The sequence below is a fragment of the Coturnix japonica genome, chromosome 1, assembly GCF_054131305.1.
Source record: "Coturnix japonica strain WE chromosome 1, WE-NBRP24, whole genome shotgun sequence".
Classification (NCBI taxonomy): Eukaryota; Metazoa; Chordata; class Aves; order Galliformes; family Phasianidae; genus Coturnix; species Coturnix japonica.
This window is the reverse complement of record NC_140663.1, coordinates 7,638,014-7,661,471: the sequence shown is the minus strand read 5'-3', so window position 1 is coordinate 7,661,471 and position 23,458 is coordinate 7,638,014. Positions and strand designations below refer to the sequence as shown.

At 34.2% G+C, this 23,458-nt stretch overlaps 1 long non-coding RNA gene across 2 annotated transcripts in view; it reads right to left on the bottom strand.

Annotated features, from left to right (window-relative positions):
* Nucleotides 1-7,989: 7,989 nt before the first annotated feature.
* LOC107320426 (uncharacterized) overlaps nt 7,990-23,458 on the bottom strand; it is a 70,063-nt gene continuing 54,594 nt past the window's right edge. Inside the window, exons 3-4 of one of the 2 annotated variants that reach the window (XR_014947864.1) lie at nt 10,358-10,624; nt 7,990-8,357 (exon numbers count right to left, since the gene is read on the bottom strand). This is a non-coding gene — a long non-coding RNA (uncharacterized LOC107320426). Of the gene's footprint in view, nt 10,625-23,458 lie in introns of both variants that reach the window. The other variant, XR_001558291.2, reaches the window with a different exon arrangement.

Below are 23,458 nucleotides of genomic sequence, written 5' to 3'. Positions count from 1 at the left end.
ATGTACCACGAAGGTTCCTTAGTGTATATAGGCTTTCTATTACTAATAATAAGTCATAAAGAAATCACATACACAAACTAGACAAGACTGAATGCTCTATCAGAGGTAATCATCCCCCTAGGCACAGAGAATGAGTTTCTGTCTCACTGGCCTTCTGCAATTTGCCTTCCTCTCGCAGAAATGATATCACATGAAAGCTATGTAAACTATTCTGAAAATCTAAATCATAACCTCATTATAAACATGAGCACCTCTCTTTTAGTATCACATATTTTATACCATATTTCATAAAACAGTTTCAACATTAACAACCTGGAACTTTCTTCATCCATGTTTTATACTGATTTAACCTGAATTGTTCCTGATTGTTCTCTCATTATACATGCTCTACACTCAGTGCGCTTCAGAAGTTCAGTGTTAAACACATGAGTTGCAGGGCTAAAAGCAACTAATTACAAGATCTGTGTGGAAGAGGAAATTGCAGTCTTTGTGATTCAAGATTTATACAGACAGAAGAACACAGTTGCAGCTATAAAAAAAGATAAATGCAAAATGTGGTTCAGGAACTTATAATGCAGTTTCTAACCTATGAATGAACTTTTATCTCCACCCACAGTACTTTTATTTTTTTTCCCATCAGCTACACTCTGGGAAGGTTAGGAGATATCTCCTTTGTAATCCATGAGTGATGAGATTTCTTGACTTCTTTCTGAGTGAGTAAAAGCTTTATTTCTCCATGGATGTGTGCTATTTATAAAGTGAAAGGACTGATGCTATACAGATATTTTCTGGCATGTTTTCCTATAAAAGTGTGGATCAGTGAATCAAAAAAAAATTAAACAGAGTAGCCCCTTAGAAGCTGAGCAAGTACTGTATAATTAAAAAATAGACAAAATAAACAGTGATGAAAAAGAGTTAGAAAAACAATAGGGTCCATCAGGGATGTCTTCTCTTTTGCTGTGTGCCAGGAATCACAGGATGTTCTGTGTTACCTGAAACCCTGTCACCAAATGGTCAACCCTCTTTTCCAAGATGGCAAAGCCATTGAAGTGGCAGTCATTACTTAGTTGGAGGTTAAATTCAGGATAGAAACAGCAAATGTTCAAGGAAAGAATTTCCAACACCAGCTTGCTTTAGGGATGTAGTACCTTGCCTGAACATTTAGGTAAATTTGTCCTAGTGATTCTACAGTACTGGGTGAGGAGAGGAGAGGAGAGGAGAGGAGAGGAGAGGAGAGGAGAGGAGAGGAGAGGAGAGGAGAGGAGAGGAGAGGAGAGGAGAGGAGAGGAGAGGAGAGGAGAGGAGAGGAGAGGAGAGGAGAGGAGAGGAGAGGAGAGGAGAGGAGAGGAGAGGAGAGGAGAGGAGAGGAGAGGAGAGGAGAGGAGAGGAGAAAAACCCCAAAGTCTAAAACCCAAATCAAACCTTTTATTTTTTTTGCCATTGTTTCCTTTCCATGTATTACTCTGTTCCTTACACTTGTCTTTTAGACTGCTGTCTTTGAAATAAGGACGGTCTCTTATATATTTGAAAAATACCTCTTTGGATCTCTTAAGTACTTTGAACAATAGGCATCGTATATAAATCCTGAAATCTGAATCCCACTGCATAAGTAAGAGTAGCAGACAAGTAAGGTATGAAGTTTTCAGATGGCGAAAAGAATGTGCTTGACACTACTTGCTGATATTAGATGTCTCTAACATTTCAGGACTCAGGTTTTAAGGCACATAACACAGGATTGAATATGAAAATATATTCAGTGCTTAATAACTCAATAACTTAACTCTCTATGCCTGGAACCAAAATTTAGGAGGAATTTAGCTGCATTGTATCTACACAATAGTAAAAGCTCAATCCCAAAACATGCAAGGGTATTACACTTCTCTCCTGACCCGGTATATACCTAGTTCCTTTCCTAGAGTAATATTTCTCCTCTGCATCTCTACTTAAGAGCCTAAGAGCAAACTCCACCTTTTCTTTCTTTCTTTTATTTCCACTTCCCTGCCCCCCACCAGGAAGTAAGGGATTATAGTATTTCTTGTGTGACTTTAGAAACTTCTTCTGTGTCCTGTCACAACTCCTGAACAATGTGTTAAGCACCAGAATTATCGATAGGAAGAGATCAGAAGGTGTGATCTCATTTATGTGAAGTTTAACGGCTATAGATGTGATTCCCGACACTTTTCTCCAGCAGTAAATTTTGCACCAGCTGACAAGACTAGAAATGTTTTCTAAAGGATGGATCTTCTAGTTTAAATAATTAAATTGTTTAACTACTTAGATTTAAATCTGTGTATGACACCTCCTTGCAGACATAAGCATAAAAGCGCTTGATGCTTGCAAAAAAAAATTTTTTTTTAAGTTGTCTGTTGCCAAAGTACGCAGAAGTTTCACATATCACTATAGAAAGGTAAGAAACAGACTGTTTCTAAAGCAATAAAAGTTTATTTTATGTTCCATTCTCTTTAACGATGGCTGCTATTACTTCAAATCTCTGTTGGCAATAAAATAAAGGGTACAAAATAATCTCCTTTAAATGTGGAAGTCCAGCACACAGCGTTTACAGAAAATGTGGTTGCTTAAAAAAATAAATACATAAATAAATAGAAATAATAACAATAATAACAATAACAACAACAACAACAACAACAACAACAATAATAATAATAATAATAATAGCTGCAGCTACCTTCCAGTGATGGCAAAATATTACTGGCAGACTGGATGTGGATCAGAGCTGAGAGTAAAGAAATAATAGTCTTGTAAAAATCAGTATCTGAACATAGAAACTGCTTTGTACATAGAACAGCCTGGAGGGAAAATATCAGCATGAAACATTTCTGTGCTAAGTGGCACCTTTGCAGATCAACTTTATAGATGCATCTGCTATGTCAATATCAGAGTATCTGAAAGTGGGAGGGTTTGTAATATAGAATCTACAAAATAATGGGTTTACAAAGGTTTTTAAGAAACAAAGTTTGTTTCAGAAAAGTGTAGGAATCTACAAACCTAATTCTGTCCACTGCTGAGTGCATTTACCTGACAAGAGGGAAAAAAAAGACTCTTAAAGCAACAGAGTCTTAAATAAATTGTGAGCAATCTCTGACAGCAAAAATAATTAAACTCAGACCACTAATCTGATAATCTGATTCCTTTCTTCCTAAATTCCATTATAAAGCAGAGAATATACATACATATATGTGTATGGTTATCATATGATGGAAAATACAACTTGGAAAAGCTTTGATCTTCATTATTACACCTTAAAATCAGCCCCATTTGAAGAGGACAAGAATCATTGGACCATACCTCAAAAACTAGTATATTTAATAACTAGACAAGATTACACTCAGCTAATTCTTTTCTATGTTAATTTCTTAATTAAGTACAGTTCTATATATCTCCAATTTTAGGAAATGCAGTATAATAGTGTCTATACAGACTATATTAGCATACCTTAAAAATTAGTTGTTGAGACGCATCTATTCATGATAAATCATGACTTTATTGTTATCTATTTTAAACAATTATGTTTCATGTTTCCTTTCTATTTTTATCATTTTATTAGATTGCCTAAATTCCTTCCTAGAAAAGTTCTTAAACTGAAACATTGGTAATATAACACCTTAATGACTCTTTTACTGATGTTATTTCAAATGTACACTTCCTTGCTTTGCCTATGCTGGAGTATTTTAAAAGACTCAAGGCTGATTCCCTCAGTATAGGAATTTAGAGTACACTGCACTTACCATTAAGACACAAAGGCTTATATATACTTACAACAGTCTGAAAATTAGAGAATAATTTTTTATTGAACATCATATAATTTAAATTGTATTCTCCACTGTTTAATGGATAGGGTAACAATGGAAAAGTAGAGATTATGTACCTTGTGTTTTTCCTTCACTTTTGTCATGAAAAAATTTGTACCTGCGCAGATTTTTGAAAGAGAAAGTGATCTTCTGTACTTAGGTTTGAGTTTTAGCTATAAGCTGATATTTTTTTTAAAAAGATATCTTGGAGTAGCATCATCTGCAAGCTGCTTTGCCTGTAGCAAGCATACTTCCTAGCAGGGTAGAAGTACATATTATATTTTTCCAAATCCATCTTCTGACACCTCTTTAAATAAATTATTCTCTGTGTTTGAATGGAAGCACTTAAATGTTAGTGATGGACATTATTATTGGATTTGTTTATTTTTATAAGAGCTACTGTGCTTGCATGTGATTTTCTTACCGAGCCTTGCTGCACTCTTTGATGTATGTTAATGATGAGATGGCATCATCGCCTTACGTTGTATTCTGAAAATGAGACACTGATTTCTTCCCTAAGTTGCACTAACCATAGTGTGCAAGGATCTTTTCCAAAGGACAATAGGTATAAGTGGTTTTTGTTGACTCCATGCATCTTTATGTATGCAAATCATGTGCAAGAAATGTGCTCTATTTCATTTGGTATTAAATTGAAGTTGCGTATATTAAATATTGTTTTACACATTTATATATCTTCAGGTTTAAAAAAAACATTCTTTTGACTGATGTGCAGATTGCTTTAGCTTTCTTTCTAGACAGGAAAGGTGACAATCATCCTCCTCTATTTCCATATTCTTTGACTTGGAGAAACATTTACATGTTATACATGTATTTTGAAGAATTAGGAACATGAGACTGGAATCAGTACTGTCTATTAAGCATATTGTGCTAATGCAGTCAAAATCCATATGCAATTACTATCATGATTAGAACTAGCTGAAGGGCATGTGATCACAGTAAAAAAGAGTAGATAGTTAAGCATATGAAATGTTATTAGTAAACACAAATATGTGGGCTACAGTTGGGCCTTAGATTAATGATAAGAACTGCACATAACAGAGAGGGGTAAAGTGTATTAGAACATAAGCTAAGAATGAATTACTTTTTACTTGAAATTTTGAATGTGAAAAAATTTCAGTGACAACTCAGACTAGCTGTTTTGTGGGCTATTGTGTTTTCACTAAAGAAGTAAAGTTCTGTGAAAAATATAAAGCTAATATTTTTTCCTTAAACGAGAATTAAAACTCAGTTTCAAAACTATGATAAATTTCATCATTAATAAATTAAAACCAACCAACCAACCAAACAAACAGACAAACCAAAACTGTAGCGACACAGCATAATCCTAAATAAAAGTACCTTTGTCAGGTGAATAGGAGATATTGGCTATCTGTGTTATGGTCATTTGGTACATTGAAGCTGATGTTCTGGCAGTATTTTTTGTCTTGATAATAGCTGTAGCATTTCCATTTGAACAGTCCAAATGATGGAATTCATCTAAAAAGCCAATATAATTTCATTTCGGGAGAAAATGTGAATACTTCTTCAAGACTCTGTTCATTGTTTCTGTTTGATCATAAATTAGTACAGATTAGCTTTCCCATTATGATCAATGCTAGGTACTGTTTTCATCTTTCTTCAAAAAGGAAGCAGAACCAAAAAAGCATATTTGTTCATCTTGTGAATCGTGTTTAAAATGAATTCATTAGCAGCTGTCAGCCCTCAAGAAAGAGTGTCAACACTGATGAAGACAGCCTCTAAAGGTTTCGTCTTACCTTCATTTATCTGTTGTCCCCAGAAGGTATGAATTCATTAAAAAGAAATAAAGAAGAAAAAAAAAGGAAGAAAAAAACACAAGAAACTCTGGAGTAATGACTGCTTTTGTCTTTTGTTTAAATGTATTTAGAAAGCTGTTCAGGCTTGAATATTGGCTCCAAATGTTAATGACACCTGTTTCATTGTATGAAAAAAAGAACAGGGCTTACAAGTCTGAACTTTACTGTAGGCCTCTGTGCTACTGTTCCCATGAAATATTACCTCCATCAGTAAAGCTGATCTGATTTATTATTTCTACAGTATAGTATTCATTACTTTGTTCTACAATTCTGCAGGAAAACATTCTGTCTTTAAGTTGTTGTTTTTCCTCAAATAATGAGGCTAAACCCATGTAATGGGCGATAGTTGTTTAAGCAAGATGGTTGAAATCATGAAACTGCTGCTATGGATATATATTATTTTCTATTGCAATTTTCAGTCATTAGCATACAAATGTGATAAAAATTGAATGATTGAAAGACTAGTTCTAGAGCCCAGCATATGCTCCTGGAGGTACTGTCACGGGTTACTTAAATTTACCTATGCCCTTGACAGGGGAAGCCACCCCGTAGGGCCCCCCCCAACCCGGGGCCCAGAAAGGAGGGGGAAAAGCGGAATGGGATAAAAACAGCGGCAATCTAAGGAGGAAAAACTTATTCTACTAAATATGATATCGAAATACAAGATAACACAATATAATATAATTGAGGCTAATAAATCGAACGAAACAGAGAGAGAGAGTCCCCGAAAACCGAGAGGCCTACTGTGAACTCTAGGCGACACGGTTGGAACGCTTTCCACTCTCCGAGAAGTTCGAGAGAAGAAGGAGGGCACTCCAGCCTGGGAACAAGATTATATAGCGTCCTGGTCCCATGACTTATCATTACCCCTGTTGTTCTCTGGGATATGTAGTCTTCTTCTGTGGACTTCACATTCAATAGAAGTATCCATGCTTTACATGATGTTATGATGTGGAATACTGATAGCAAAATTGCAAAATTACAAAACCATGACAGGTACGTAATAAGTTAGGTATTAAGCCTTTCAAGAATAGCTTCTACTCTGGAGAATAATTTAACACACAGCTTATGTAAGAATTCAGCAATTAATGGAGCATTCTGTCCTTGTAGACAAATTTTAAGTATTCTGCATTCAACATGCATTTTAGCTGAAAAGTTAGGTTTTGTTGCTACACAGTCATGCTGCATTATAGATTGTATTTGCATCTCATATATATGCATATTATTATTTTAAACACATTTTGACAAAACATACTACTGTTAAAGGTCACTTGATTTGATCATTTTTTGTTGCCCAGATAGGACTTTGTGTTCCCCTGACAATTTTGCTGGCACCTGAAGTGGAGAAGAGGAATGTGGCTCCAGCATCCGGGAGAAGGCTGAACACCTGAGTTCACATGTTGAAGGCAAAGAGCTTTTCTAGCACGCACTGTTCTTATCCACAGAAATTAGATGAAACACTAGTGAAATCAGGCATTTTAAATAGATCCTTGAAAATTAATTGATAGTCTAGCTAAAAAAATGAGAGAATTAGCAAATGATTCAAATATTCAAATATTTTACAGATTGTTCAAGTAATGTGCTTATAAAACATCTTACATTTATAAAATTTATTCAGAAATCTTAAAAAAATATTTTTCATCACTTACATTTTCAAAATATTCCCCATATGAGCTTTTTTATAAATACTAATTGATTATTTTTTACACATAACAAACTCTACCACAGTTAAGCTACAACTGCATGTTTAAGTTCCACATTTCCCACCAAAAAAGTATTTCTGCTGTGCCAATTGCTACTGCTTTAGAAAAGTAAAATCATTATGCCTCTGTTGTGTTAGGAGTCTAGATGAGGAAATCATTTTACAGAACTATTGTTCTTTACTTTTACAACCAAGTAATTATTGTAATGATTATGTTTCCAGTGAAAGTACTGGCAGAACTTTTTTGGTTTCAAAGGTATGGTTTCTACACATAATACTGATGCAAAATGCATTATCTTTGTTTTCCATGTTTGAAACTGAACATAACATTGGCATAATAAAAAAATAGGGCTGGAATAATCTTTCAAGCTCTATGACAGTGAAGATCACTGAGGAAAAGAAAGCTTCTTGCTTCATCTTTATTTATTGCAAGTGAAAATTTGCTGTATATCCATGTCCGTTATGAAGCATTCATTACACTGCAGAGCAACATTAATCAAACATTCTAATTGGCCTTGATACATTCTCAGTATCACCTGGGCTATCAGAGACGAAAGTGTAAGTCAATATTAATATATTTATAAGAATGAGGTATCCTGCATCCAGATACAAATAAGTAAAGTGAGAAAAGAGAGAAAAGGAATCTACATTCATTGATTTTATTTAGCTGATTATGATGAAAAAATCACTAAGTGTTACTAGCCATAATGTTCCTTGATGTAGTAATTTCTACCTCCACTTAAAAATGTGCGTGCCCTGTAACCAATTAGTAAGAAATACAGATAACTGCATGTTGTTATGTAAAGGAGTTCTTCATTTGCCTTCTATGAGCCTGGCAATGCATCTGCATGTAATTAAAAAAATGGCAACTAACTTTGAACTTCAAATTTCATGAGAAGCACTGCTTCTTCTAGATGCCAAACATAAAGGATGATGTCAAACACACACTGGCACAAATACATCATTTCTTCTCTTCATGGATGCGATCTATCCGTTTTATTCCTGTGGCATCTGGGAAAAGAAAAAAAAAAGAAAAAACAACAACAAAAAAAACCATCTTGAAGCCAAACTTACAACACTGTGGGTAAAGTTTCTTTTGCAGTATGTAATTCTAACTGCCCCTGCCCATGCTCCTATTTTTCCTGTTAAAATCTGCTGATTCTGTACGTAAATGTAAACATGGAAAATAATTACTTATTTTACTTTTACAACATTAATAGCATTTTGTCTTAGGCAAACACTGTCTAAGTACCACTTCGATACTCTGCCAAACACACTATTATTGTTGGGGGAGATCTTATTTGAATTCTTTTTATGTTTTAAAGGTTGTGTTTGTACAAACAAAATGTATGTATTTATTTATTTATTTATTCATTTGAAGATACCTCTGTCACTGGAATAGTGTCATTTTCAAGTGGATTTTGAAATTGTTTTGCAGGACAATATTATTTGCCCATTATACTAGAAAACAAAGCCCCACAATTATTGAACAGATTAGTCTTAATGTCCTTTCCAGACAGAAGTGTAAAAGTTTACCACAAACTTGCACTATTTTTTCTAATTATCATGCCAAAATCTCCCTGTTCTTATTCTCACCCAATTCTAGCAACAGAATTATGTGATTCTTTGAAGTAGCATTTATAAGGGTGGGGTCCAAAACAGGTTGAAGTTAGTGCTTTTATAGCTTGAAAGTTGCCTGTCTTTTTTTATCACCTTCCCTAAGAAAATGTCTTGACCTAACAGGCTTTCTTTCAGCATCATTAGCTCTTAACAGGTGGCTGGCATTCGCCACATGTTTTTAAAACATAACCCCTTCACAGAGGTTGAGGATCACAAGAAAAGTGCTACAGAAGGCTGCATTTAAAATGATGCTTATAAGTGAAACATTACTCCAGGGAACATTTAAGGAAAGCCAAAAATTTGGGGCAATGGCCATTAAGGTGCTGCTCTGGAAATTGAACGTAAAATGTATAATAGCAGAACCGATTATAAGGAACACATAGAAAATTTATCCTAAAAAGCAACAACAACAACAACAAATGAACCACAGATTTTTAGTAAATATTTTACATCTGTAAAATGTATTATATATGATTTTTTCCTCATAATTTTGTCGCATTATAGTGGAAAAAAAGGACGGAATGAATTCTATTGTGCATGGTAGGCAATTATTTCCCTCAGTACATAAAGGATGACTTACTTACAAGTGAATAATTCATTCTATGTACTCCATTTTATTGTTGCTTTTGATATCTTTTTTTCTTTTCTTTTCTTTTTTTTTTTTTTTTTTTTCCTTCCATATCAGAAGTACTTACTATACATGAGCTAATACTAGCATCAGCAGCTATGGCCCAAATAGCAATCATTATTGGATGACATAATGGCTTTTATTTAAATTTCCATCTCAATAACTTAATATATGCATTACATCTCTATTACAGTGCAATCTAAATGATACCCAATAAAGAAGGTGTCTTCTTCACATAGATCTGTTGCTGATGTGAGTAGAGAAGTAGTCAGCTTGTTTGGTCATGAGTGATAGCTGTACATTATTGAAGAACAACATGGTAATTCTTTCACAGGCTTACTTAATGACATACACAGAAATCTTAACAAATTTCAATGAGCTTGCAGAAGTCATGTGCGTATCCAAGTAGGATAAGGGGAAGAATTAAGTCTAACTGATTTTCCCCAAGGACAGCTTAGAGTTTTAGTGATATACATTATTTCTAGACTTTTGTCAGCTATTGTATGCAATCAGATAAATAGCCAGGACTACATGCTTGTTGAACAGCACCTTTTATTGCAGTTTTCAGGAAAAATGTGGATAAACTTATGAAGTTAATGTCTGTCTTATACAAGACAAAGTTTAAGGTTATTGTAAAACTGAGCATGCATTCCCAATATATCTGAAAACAGGTTATTTTCAGTTACAGATGACTACTTTTTTCCTTTGACTTTCATGTGTAATACTGCAATAAAATGTGTTTCACTGAGTGAGTACACCCTACCATGGGCGTTTTAGAGACTTCCTATGACACAGTGTGCTGGTATTATGGCATCAGGAATGGTGGGAGGGAATGCCTTTGAACTTCCTCCTCTCTTCTTTGACCCGAACACCTGCATCCTGGATGGTATCTCTCCAAGTTCATAATGACAGTTCAATAGGAAATGGCAATCATAACAGATCCAGTGAAGTCCTGCATACCACATGGAAATAAGGTCAGGTCTCATATGAGCAATAGCTCTTCATGCTGTGGTCTTCAAAAGTCGTCATACTGTGAGGAAAGGAACGTGTAATTAGTGTAACATTTAACAAAAAGCAGTCTATATCTGTTAACTGTTTCTTGTGTGAACTTTCTTTTATTTTTGTTTTATTTTTTTCCCAAATACTAGCATTTGGCTTTGAGAATATGTGTATTTTATGCATAACTATGTATTTTATTTTGATATATGTTACATAAGGCTGTATACTTTTTAAATTCAGACATATATAACTTTAAAACTGTAGTCCCTTATGCTACGTGTGGGACATGCTATTAACTGCTGAATAATTTATCATTTAGTAGTTCTGATTCTAGTTTCTTGCTTTTCTGACTTGGCAAAATGCATGTAAGATTTCTAAGACTGATAGAAGAAAATTGCATAGGTAGTTAAACTATCCCATTGAACCAGGAAGTGAGCATGAAGAGGTCAAGGAGAAAATATAGGACAGATGGATAATAGTACAGATTTTTGCCCAGGGGGGCAAATATAAATTTGGATCTATGTGTTGAGTGAACTGTAGAGACAGAACATTTGTCTGGCGTGGCATTCTGAAATTTGCTAGTAATGTAACCACATGTCTAGCTAGAGAAACTTCAAGGTGAATGACATAGTAAATGACACCTGCCAAGATTCTCAGTCATTGGAAGTTCAAAGTTCCACCACAGTGCTTTGAAATTGCATTTGCTTTGGGGGGCTGACTTTTACTGATTATGAACTGCCCTTATGTATTATAACTGTCTAGTGCTTTTTAAAGCACTAAAAGATAGTTTTGATTCATGAGACAGTATTTCACTGTTATATAATTGTTGAATCTTTAAAACAGTACACATACATTTTCAGGATTGTCTGTGGGAAAAAAAAAAAAAAAAAGTATTAGACAAAACATGAGTATTTATTTCATGGCAAATGAAGCAAGAAACTCACAGTGTCCCTAGTATTCATAAGGCTAGGTAACTTACATTCAATCTGATAAAATTTTAAGAACAAATATTGGCAGAACACTCCGAGAAAACTTCTGCCTGAATTTTCTCAGGCATACACTCTGCTTTAATTTAATCTTTAGTCTAACCTTAGCTCACTGAAAAAGGTCTTTGCAGACCTTTCTTTGCTAATGTAACCATTCAGAAGCATTACCATATGTCCAGGGCAGTCCAAGCCCAGAAAAATAGAACAGGGAATGTAAAGGTAGACAACATGATTGAGTTAATCCTTTCCCTTCTTCCTGTCAAATGGGCATGATTATTCTTATTCTGTCTTTCCCATATTTACATGCCTAAACTATTCATATTTTTATATTCCTAAAAACGTGTGGTCACTACTCACATGAAACTTAGACTTGCTTTACAAAAGTATATTTTAGCCCTATGACTGTTCCTTGTATTTAATGGTTTATGATCTAATTAGACAAATTCACTGTTACAAAGATCCATCAAAATGCCACATAGCTTAAGTCTCTTACATTTCTGACCTCATAACCTGCTATGATTCTCTCAACACAGGTAACCCGTAATGAATAAGGAAGGTGTAATGCTGAACCTGGAAGTCTGCTCTGAAACAGTAGTCTAAAATAAGCTGTAGTATGCATATGCAGTTAACTAGCTACTCTCTACTAATTACCAATCAGGACACCACTTATGTATATCATCACTTAATAGGTCGTTCTACCTTTGTCTGTTCTACCAAAAGCGTTGAGATTCCTGGCCCTATGTCAGCTTCTCTATGACTATTCTAGCTTCAGGTACTTTCACTGGGGAGAGTGCTGACCTGGAATGATACCTCCCAAACTCTATTAATATTTAAACCCTTTGAACTAGGAATGATCCAGAACTGATATCCCTGGTTGGCAGAAAGAGAATTGCTCTGCAGTGTTTGCATGGGATGTTCCATGGGTGGAACATTGCTTAGACTTCACTGAATAGATCAGGATTCAGTGGTGATTAAGGTACTGGGATGCAATGGCACCAATTCTCAGATGTGATAAGCACTTAGGAACTCAGATCAAGAATTTGCTTACCTTACCACTGCAAATAAGAAGGGTTTTTATACTACCTTGCAGATATTATGTTTCTGTTTGTTCTTTCTAAGAAGGCTGTGATTTCCACATATGTCTCAGAGATGCATACACTTTCACAAAAAGAATATAAACCTACCATGTTTATCAACTTTTCTGAGACCTCATATGCTTATTCTTATTTTAGAGGCATATTTCCTTCAGAATGTGAGATTTTCAAGTTTGTATGTATGAAATAACCAGAATTTGCAAATATTCTCCATAGAAAATGTTTGCTAATAAATTCAGGTGTAGTCACTGACAGCCTTTATTAGAAAATCTGTTCCATGTAGCAGAATCCGTCAATAATCCCTAGCACACTCTCACTGCAGTACTGTAATTAAAATACTAATGGAACATTGATTTTGACTATTGATTGAACAACTGGAACAGGTTGCCCAACAAGGTTGTGGATGCCCCATCCCTGGAGGCATTCAAGGCCAGGCTGGGTGGTTGGTGACCCAGCACATAGCACGAGTGTTAGAACTAGATGATGATCATTGAGGTCCTTTTCAACCCATGCCATTCTATGATTCTGTGATTAAAACTGCAAAAAATATAAAACTGTTTTAACACAATAGCTGAAATAATAGGCTGGTCACAAAGAGCAGAAAGCTAATAGAAGTTATATTGCAATTACAAGTAGAAAATAAATTCCAAACAAATTATCAATATGATTTACATCTCATTACAACAGCAGAGGTCATCTTGCCTTTTGAAAATCTGCAGTGAACTGGCAAGATAAAAGGTAGCAAGTACTCATATGACAGGAGTTAAAATAAGTAAAATGTTTTTCATAAAGCAAAAGTTTTCAAGGAGTGTAATTTATGCCTTCTATTTTAAATGTCCAGACAAGGCAGGTGTTTCCTGAAGGAGCTCACAAGCTACATACAGTAGCATAAGAAGAAATATAAAAATGTGATGTGTTCAAAGTTTCATTTGTAAACACAGATAAATTGGTACTATGTTTTGTGGGCTTTTTTGACATTTTATAACCAAACATGGACTTTCAAGTGTTATTTGTATTTTAAATTTTTAACTGTTTTTAACTGCAGAAAAACCATATGGAATCAATAACTACACATCTTCAGCTAAAAAAATAAAAATAAAGAAAAATAAATAACATCATGTTTCTTTTTCTGTTATCAAAAGTTAATGTATTGTTAAGCCTTGAAAACACTATGCATTTTGACACTTTTTAAGTATATATTAACTTCCACTGAATTTGTAAATTAAGCTTCTAGATTTTATATTTTGCTCTCTTTAAATCTACATCAATCTACCTGTGTTTGTATCCATATGTTTTCAAGCAGTGAAGAGAAAATACAAAAAAAAAACCTCAAGTTTTTGCCTTGGGACTTTACACTGTAGTACCATACGACTGTAATGTAAGCAAACGTTGAAGGCAACTCTGAAAGTCATCAAGACCAAGCCTACACAAAACAGGGTTAGCAACCCAACGATATCGGGTCACTTTCACTCTCATCTAGCTGTGTTTTGAATTTCTTTAAAGACAGATGACGCAGCTTCTATACCCAGCTGGTCTTTGACTGTCAGTCAATCTCAACAAATAGTTCTCTCCCATTAGTCATCTCTTCTCCAGACTGAACAAATGCAGCTCCCTCACCCTTTCCTCTTATATGCATTGCAGCCCTCTCACCAGTCTCAGTCTTGTGATTCTCCATTGACTGAGCTGGGAAATAAAACATTTATTTCAGCAGAATTCAGGGGTTTCTTACAGGCAGCAAAACTGAAGAATAGTTCGAGAGAGACAAATAAAGAACACACAGATCTTTTATCATAGTCCCACCAGCATGGTGGTTAGGAGTACTAGAATTCAACATCACTGAATAAACATCCTGATCCTTACAGTTTTTTTGTGTAAGCACACACACATACACATATTCATTTGAGTATTCTTGTGTTTATATTTTCCAATGCAAATGTAATAAACCAGGGCTTTATTTTCATCCTAAACAGCACAAGTCCACTTTCCATGGAAGGATATAGGAACAATGTTGTTGTTTATATAACAGTTCAGAAAAAGTTACCCTTCATCTGATATGATTTCTATATGTTTTAGAGGATGTTCCAGAGCCTGAATTTTACTGCAAGGTCAGAACACTGCTGCACCTTTGTATGACAGCCTTTTTCTCTTCATTAAAACTACAAAGCCATCTGTTCACCTGTCTACATTTTTACTAAAACTCAGCTGGGTGTCTATGTCCTCTACAGGCCTACTGTACATTGACAGCTATAAAGTTGTTGTTACTCTTGACGTGTAACTAGTGATAACCAGGATATATTACTTGGTCTAAAAGACAGCAAAGTGACTATAACTGAATTAAAACAAACCTATTGCTGAACACTAATTTCCTTTTAAGTAAATTTGATTTACTTCCTTAGTTGTACTGAGATACATTCTTAAGAGATAGCGAATCAAATATGAGCAAGAGGCTTCCATAATGTAACCCTTTAAAGAAGACAGTACATAATTATGGAGCTTTATTTAGCCTAGAATTTACCCTAAGTAATCGGCAAAAGTGGTGACACTTTTCTGCATAGAATGTTGGAAAAGCTAATTATTTTAAACTTCTGGAAGATGTAAATTTGGGTAAAGTCAGAATTATAAACCAGGTGCATTACTGGGTAGTTATGCATACAGAGGAGAGGTCTTTTGTGGGCAGAAATAACGTTAACTGGAAGTTACTCTTTAAACATTTAATAAGAACATATGAGTGCATTGCCAACTGTTAGTTTCAGTAGCAATTTTCTAAATATATGAATTGCATACACTAATTGTTCCTTCTCTATTACTTTCACTAGAAACTCCTCGTGCAGTGCAAAAATTCTAGGTTAAAAAATGAGTATACCTTTTTCCTAGCAATACTATGGATGCTGATGAAAACTTCTATGACATTAGCTAAATAGTTACAATATCTTGCTTAAAATAAAATTGTAAATAGTAGCGGTACCAGATTATTCTTGGTCATCTTCAATCATTTTTCTTCTCAAAGAAGGAATTAAGTTTAAAATGTAGACTGTATCAAACTTATAATTGCAAGGAGATTACTATGAAAATCTTTATGAGGTCATGGTGTAGAATTTATGATAAAAATGCAGGATTATACAGTTAAAGGAGTCCCCTTATAATTACCCCTAAATAACTGTTTGTACAAGTGATCTTTACTTTCAAAGACTTTTTTGAGAATGCACATCTAAGTGTTCTTAAATATATATATGTTTTGACTTGTTAAATAGGAACAATAAGGAATATTGATCCAAGATATTGGAACCAATTGCCATGTTCTGAAAGCTTTGTACCATTTTCACTTAGTATCTTACAGTTCGATATGCCTCTTTATCATAAACAATAAGCTTGCATCTGTTCAAAGAAAATGGATTATCTTTGTTGGAGGAAGACCAGAATATCTCCTGTCTGATGAGGCTAACAAGCATCAGAAAACAGATTAATCATGGAACACCTATCACCGATGTTAACCTGTCATAGTTAGATGAAGCCCAAAGTAGTCTTGTCAGTCAAAATGGTCATTTATATTGTCAGTGTAAAACAAACACAGATGTATTCTTTTCTTTAGGTTTCTGAAAGAAGTCAAACAATTTATCAATATTTTCTCTCAGAGTACCTGTGAGAAATAGCTCCAAATGAAACATCAAGCACAAGCAAGTGTCCTTTGGAAAAAGAACATGAAACCTAACACAAACCCTCCTAACCATACTATGGGGATTTTCTAAATCATAAAATCTGCAGGATTACTCCTTTCATATCTACAGCATGAACATGGCTTTGAAAGTCCAAAGGAACAGTCACATTATTTGCATACTTATTGAAAGCATATTTGACCTTAGACAGCACTGCTCTTTAATGTACAAATTTATGTCATGCTCATCTCTTTTGAATAAAAGTAGTTTAGCTACAACATATTGGGCTTTGGGCAACCTGTTCATGCTGGAAGAATAAAATGTAAGAAACAGATTTGGGGATGCACCGATGAAAAAACAGAGTCTTATTTTTTCAGTGTAGATCTAATAGAGAGAATCATCTATGATATATACCAAAGTGATTGTAAGCATCTAACTATAATTACTATCAACTCTAATTAAACATAACTGGTAGATTCAAATATCAAAGAACCTTTTAGAACTTTATTTAAATTTGAAGAGCTTGTGTTTAAATAAGCAAATACTGCAAAAATACAAATGGAAAAGAGATGGATGAAAAGAGGTGACAAACATGCCACACTACAGTTAAGAGAAAAACCTAGAAGAAAAAAGTAATGAAAGCCACAATATCATAACTTTGGCTTTAATGATCACTTGATGATCACTGCTTCAACAAATATCCACTATTTCTCCATAAATATTCATTCTAATACATTTCATCAGTAGCTGTTTTCCCATTCTAAATATAAAAGGCTAATGTGTTTTCTTGAGTTTCTTTTTTCTTGAGCAAATTTGTTTCACATGCACATGCAATTCATGAAATATTCATACTGTATTTGCTACATCCATGAGAAGAACAGAATCCTGCCATATGTTTAAAGTGCATTATATTTTAAAAGGTCATGAAAAGTTGTCAGTTTTGTAATACTGTCACTTTTTAAAATGTGTGCAGTACATTTCACCAGACATATAACATATGTGCCATATAGAAAACTTACATTGTTTCCTTATGGGCATCTCTGCACTCAACAATCTTCAAAAAGATGAATCAAATGACTTAAATATAATAGATTAGGATCATTTTACAGACTGGCTAGTAGCATTAGGAACTGGAGCAGACTTAAATGGACTGATCCATAAAGTGGCTAAAACTACAGCTGCTGTAACTTATAATAGGACCTCAGAAATCTCATGGAACCATTTCTCCTGTGAAGGCCAAGTGATGCTCGTCATTACATATCAAGTCTTTTTAGACAAGCACAAGAAGAAATAAGACAGGGACTAACATTGTATGGAAGCTTGACACTCACTATATTAAAAAAAATAAAAATAAAAATAAAAATAAACATTCTACAAAAGTAGAAGACATATGGGACAACAGGAAGATTAAACTTTTTCACCCCAAGGTAGAGCAAGGCCTTATGTGAGACCAATATTTCTCACTGTCTGCTGCAGTTCTGCAGATTCCTGCTGCCTATCTTCAGTTCTATGGAGGCAGGTAATTGTTTATGAACACCAAAACAGTCATTAAAACCCTTGACCACCATCACTGTACAGTCTCCATGGAGCATCACTGCCCTCTTCTGGGATTTACTCATTATAAGGACATGCAGCATTAAGGATGTAGGCTCCATGCATTGACTTCATTCAACGTTCTCCTTAAGAGACTCTTACTTGTTAAGTGTCTTATTCTTCCCAGATTCCAGTTTAAGTAACTGTCCGATCAGACTCACTTATTTCATTAGTCTATAGTGCTTATTTTCCGAAATTGCCTAATTGATTCATCAACAGTCTGCTTAAATATGTAACTAATTCCAAATACATTGAATCATTACTCTTGCTGTTTCTCTGAATGTTTAATTAAGTTATTACAGAGTTTATTACCTTCCCAATTAATCATCTATTCCCTAATAAATTTACTAGCTACTTATTTATTTTCAACACATTCTTTTATCATGTGCTTTCACTTCCTTGTCCTTCATCTCTACTTAACAACAACCTTTGCCACATTCCGACCTATTTTTAACTTTTTTTCATCAGTTACCCAGTCCTTTGCTTACTCTACTGAAAACATTGTTGCCTGCCCTCAAACCTACCTTCAATTAGCTTTTTATAACCTTCTCAGTATTCTTTAAGCAATTCTTTCACCATCGACTTTGATGACCTCACCTGTTGTTTCCATCTTGATTTCAGACTCTATCACAATGACACACAAGAAAGATGTTTAAATTTCTTTTTGTGACCAAGAAATTTGATATAAAATTTCTTGGATGAGCTAACAAAGTTTGGCAAGATTTTTCATTTCCTTGGCAATTACATTTTTCAATGGCAAAGTATACATACTCCGTGTGTAGCATGATTTTAGCAACATTCTTTAAAAATGCACTTCAGAAGTACAATAAATGATTAGTCTTTGCAGTAATGAAAAATTGTTAGTGGATTTCTGCATGAAGATCTGTACCATCCCATGCAGTTTGCCACATATGCTGAAACAAGTGTAATAAATAGAAGTGAATACTGGGATGATAGTTTTCTCATGGTACTAAATTATTTAAGGCAGTAAAGACAAAGATCTAGAAAGCAGAACTGAAAGAAAACCTTACTAGAGAAAGTGACTGAACATTAAAATGGCAGACAAAATTCATTGCAGATGGATGCACTAATTCATTAGTGATGCACATGAGCAAAACAATTCCAACCATGCTAATAAAATAATGGTCTCTCGTCCCCTAGGAACGAGATCTTGGAAGTATGATAGGTATTTCTATGAGAACATGATCACAGTGATCAGAAGTAGGCAAAACGTATGGAAATTTTTAAGGAATAGAGAACAAAACACAGAAAACCTGAATATGAATTCATGTGTTGCTCCAAGAAAGCTTATGGAATGATTTATGTGCAAGGAAGAATTAGAATAAAATATGAAAATGAAACAAAACTGTATGATTGTAGTATATAAAATAGTGAGGAAAAAGAGAAAAAGTAGTTTTGTAGTCTCTGTTCATTATATTAAAACAAACATAAGGCTGCTTTATACCCATCCAAAGAATGACTGTGATACAAGACATCTTTAAAGCTGTAACTTTTCTGGAGAAATTTGCTCCTTGTTTCTGTATTCTGTAGATCTCTGTGATTTAGTCATTACAGAAGATAGGCACTGAGCTAGAAAGTTTTTCTCTACTGATTTTGCTCGCACTTGCATCCTCATATATTTCTTTTTTTTTCCAGACTAAATCCAAAGCAGATATTTTTATTATAAATCTCTTAGCAGATATACTCCAAAATTGGTCTGTCTGTCTTTCTTTCATTAGGAGCAGGCTCTGCAGAAAAAATACTGAGTTTCGTCATACCTATATGCTCAACATGCTTCTGTGATCACCTAGTGAGACTGACCCAGGAGTGAACTACCTAGGTTGAATTTCAGAATTTAACTTTAGGAGTAAGAACTTGTGCTCTTGATTATGAAAAAGTGCAGGAAACTCACAGTTATTGCTGAAGTCAGTCAATGCTGATTCTAGTCATGACTTCTCCCAGTAGGTCATCAATGTAACGTGGAGATTGTAATCTGAACTACTGGTTCTATTCATTTTCCTTAACTTTTCCACTAAATGTTCTTACTTGGAACTAATATACGACCTTCTGCTCAGTGATTCTTTGGCATGTCTTTAATTATATGTAACACCCTCAAAGAAATCTAGACTCCCAGTAAATTATGCATATAAATGTGATAATGCTAAGGTAATTTTCCATATTTTTCTCATCATTACCTGGTGATTTAAATTGCTTATTGAAATACAGAATAGAATAAAGTCTGTCTTCTCTAATACTACTATAAGCAAGTCTTAGTACAGATCTCAACTTGGATATAAAGCAGACCAATCTTTTGGCCAATGAATATAATGATAATTTTATGGCAACAGTTTCAGGAAAGTTTCAGATTTCAGCATAGCTCAGTTTGAATGCATGGATAATGTTTATGTTGATTTTCAAATACATATATTTAAAAACCTTACCTGAGCCCACATTTCTTAGTATTGTGAACTTCCCTTGAAGTCAGGTATGTCTTTCTGATTCAGCTTCTTTTTCTTTGAAAGGTGTTTTAAATGTTTGAGTTATAACATTATAACATCCGTAAAACAAAAGTATATATTCAGAATCTGTTACCAATCAATATTTTTACTTTTTTTTTTTTGAAGCTGTACAAACAAAACTCTCTATTTCTAATTTTATAATATACTGTGTCCCAATCAGTCATTTGAGCTCACATAACTAAATAAATATTTTGCCAAGAGCTGGAGGATTACAATAAGGATTACAATTGGCTTTAAATTATCATAGGAATTTCAAACCAGTCAGTATTCATAGTTCTATTAAAATTGATTCCTAATTTTGTCTAGTCAGTTCTGACATATAATTGTAATTGCAGCCTGCTGAGAAATTTAAGTAAAAGTAAACAGGCTCCTTTCATCTGTGAATCTGGAAGAATGATTGTATCTACAGTCCACAGGAAAGAAAAGGTTCTAACATGCTTGGTCTCTCCCATAGAGATTTTCAAGCTAAGACATAATGAAGGAATGCGTTTATGCTGTTAAAACTCTAATTACTAACAAATCCACTCAAATTAGAAAAATAAATATAAATAATTACATAGAAAACATAATTAATTTTAATTTCCTTGTCCAAGGACACCTAGAGTATATGGATAATTTTGTGGGTTTTTTTTATTCCTGCTAATTCACTCAGCCAGTCATTAGGTGTACTCTCCTATGTGGTATTGCTATCCTCAGAAGTATACTTGACCAGGTTCACTACAATTACAGTGGCTTTCGAATATGTATACTGCTTCTTATGACTGAAGCTAATTCTGAGTTGGTTTGGAGCCAAATGGGAGATCACAGCAATCCTGATACCTGTTCCATAATGTGTTATGGCTCAAAATTTGCCTCTCAATTTAGTTTTCTACATTGTTCTGAAGGAAAGCAAAATACAAACAATGGTTCCATTCTGAGAGCTTATCCCTACAAAGAAGCAGTGTATTTGAGGAAAAACTGATTGTGCCTCCAAAACTTTTCTAAACAGAAAGGCTCCAAAGAACAAAGGTGCTTGTGACTATTTTAACCTCTTAATAAAATAAAAGATCTCCTGATTTAGACTCATTTCACAACCAATCAATCAATCAATCAATCAAGAAGTGTTTCATGTACCAAAAATGAAAAGAAAAAAACAAAACAAACAAACAAACAAAAACCCCACAAAAACAAACAAAGGAAGTGTCAATAGATCGATGTTGACAACATACATGAACTGAGAGGCTTTGAGTTTTGAATCCCTTCAAACTAAATTTACACTTTTGTCTTTTTTGTCAAAATTTATTTTATCTGCATAGGTGTGAAAGAATGGAAAAAAAAAGCAACAACAACAAAAAAACCCCACAAGTAACAATAATACTGTATTTACCTTTGTTCCTTTCTCTGAATGACGCTGGTATCATAATTGTATGCCCTATCTGTTATAACAGTAAAGATCTGAGATGATTTCCTTATCTGTCCCAAGTCTCTGTGTCAGTGAAGACAGTTGCTTTCCTCTCCATGAAGGAAGATAATAACCAATATGCTATTATATTACTTCTTTAGGAGTTCACTGTAGGCAGAATTAAATCACATTGTGGTCTCTTAGACATACAGACATATTTAACTTGCACCTAGGAGGTGAGAATTATTTCACAAAATCTCCTACATTACGTCACAAAGTCCATTGTAATGATAATTATGAACTATTTCCAGTGGCTGGATTCCTTAGCTCATTTAGATTTTAACTACCCCATGTATTTCAATAGAACTTTATTTTTGTTAGAAGTCCCTTATGGTATTTCCTTGATTGTATGCATTCAAGAAGATTAAATTGAGTTTTTGAAAGTGCTTATCTGAATCTTAGCATCTAGTTACATAAAATCACAGTAGTAAAAGAATTTCTGTCCTCTGGCAGTGACTATTCTTCCCCTTCATTTGATTACTTTCCAAGCACAGTGAGAAGTCATTTCAAAAAGATGAACGAAGATGAGAATGCTGATGATGAAGGGCAAAAAAATGATTCTTCATGCATACCCAACTTCCAACATATATGCTGAATCATCAAATGAGTCTGTTGAAGCTTAGACCTAACTGCAAAGATATTCATAAATACCTAAAAATTTGGAAAAATATTTTTTTTAGTTCCTCTGATTATTAAATCCAAACAGTGTAACTAGCAATAATGCTTATCAGAGAGCTGCCATTTATAGTAGCTTTTTTAAAAAGAATTTTGATTTTTTTCTTTAGACTTGTGGAAAATAAAAACAAACATTATATTTATATGACTGAAGTTTGCCATCTGTACCTGAAATTCCTGTCCATAGTTCGCATACTTATCCTTTCTCTTCAGATTTCATTTCACATTCTTCTGCAACTGTATTTCAATGTCGTTCCACATCGTCCCTTATCCCTTTCATTCATCCATGCTTTCTCTTCTTTCACCATTTCAGGCAAAACTGAGACATATCCTGGTAGACAGCTTACAAAGCAGTAGAAGCTCAGATAAGTTTGTAGAGTATTTTCTTGCAAGGACAACTTTTTTCTTGTAAGGACAACTTAATGATCAGTGTTCTTTGAGTATATTTCTGGAACAGTTTTAACTACAGAGATGTATTTTCATAAGTGTAAGAAAATAAAACTAAATTAAACTAACAAAAATATCGTATTTTGTTGCATAACTTGTGTGATTTTTGTTAGTTTTGTTTTATTTTTTATCAAAGAACAATCCTGCTATCACAAAGCCATTTTTTCTTTCCCACTATACCATCTCAGTTAATTTTGAAAAGCCCTGAGAGGAAGGAGATGTGCTTTGCGGGTTTTTGGGAGAAAAATCACAGAGCTCATAAATCTGAAAAGCAAAAGTAGGAGAAACTGATAGATTAACAGTTTTAGGCACTGAATTGGCTACTGGAAAACACTGAATTGAGTTTCTCCCATACTGTCCTTTATGCCTATAAGCATTTACTGGAAATAATGCTCCTGCACTGCTTGCCTTAAAACTCTTAAAAAAAGAGAAATCATTCCTAAATAATGTTAGATTC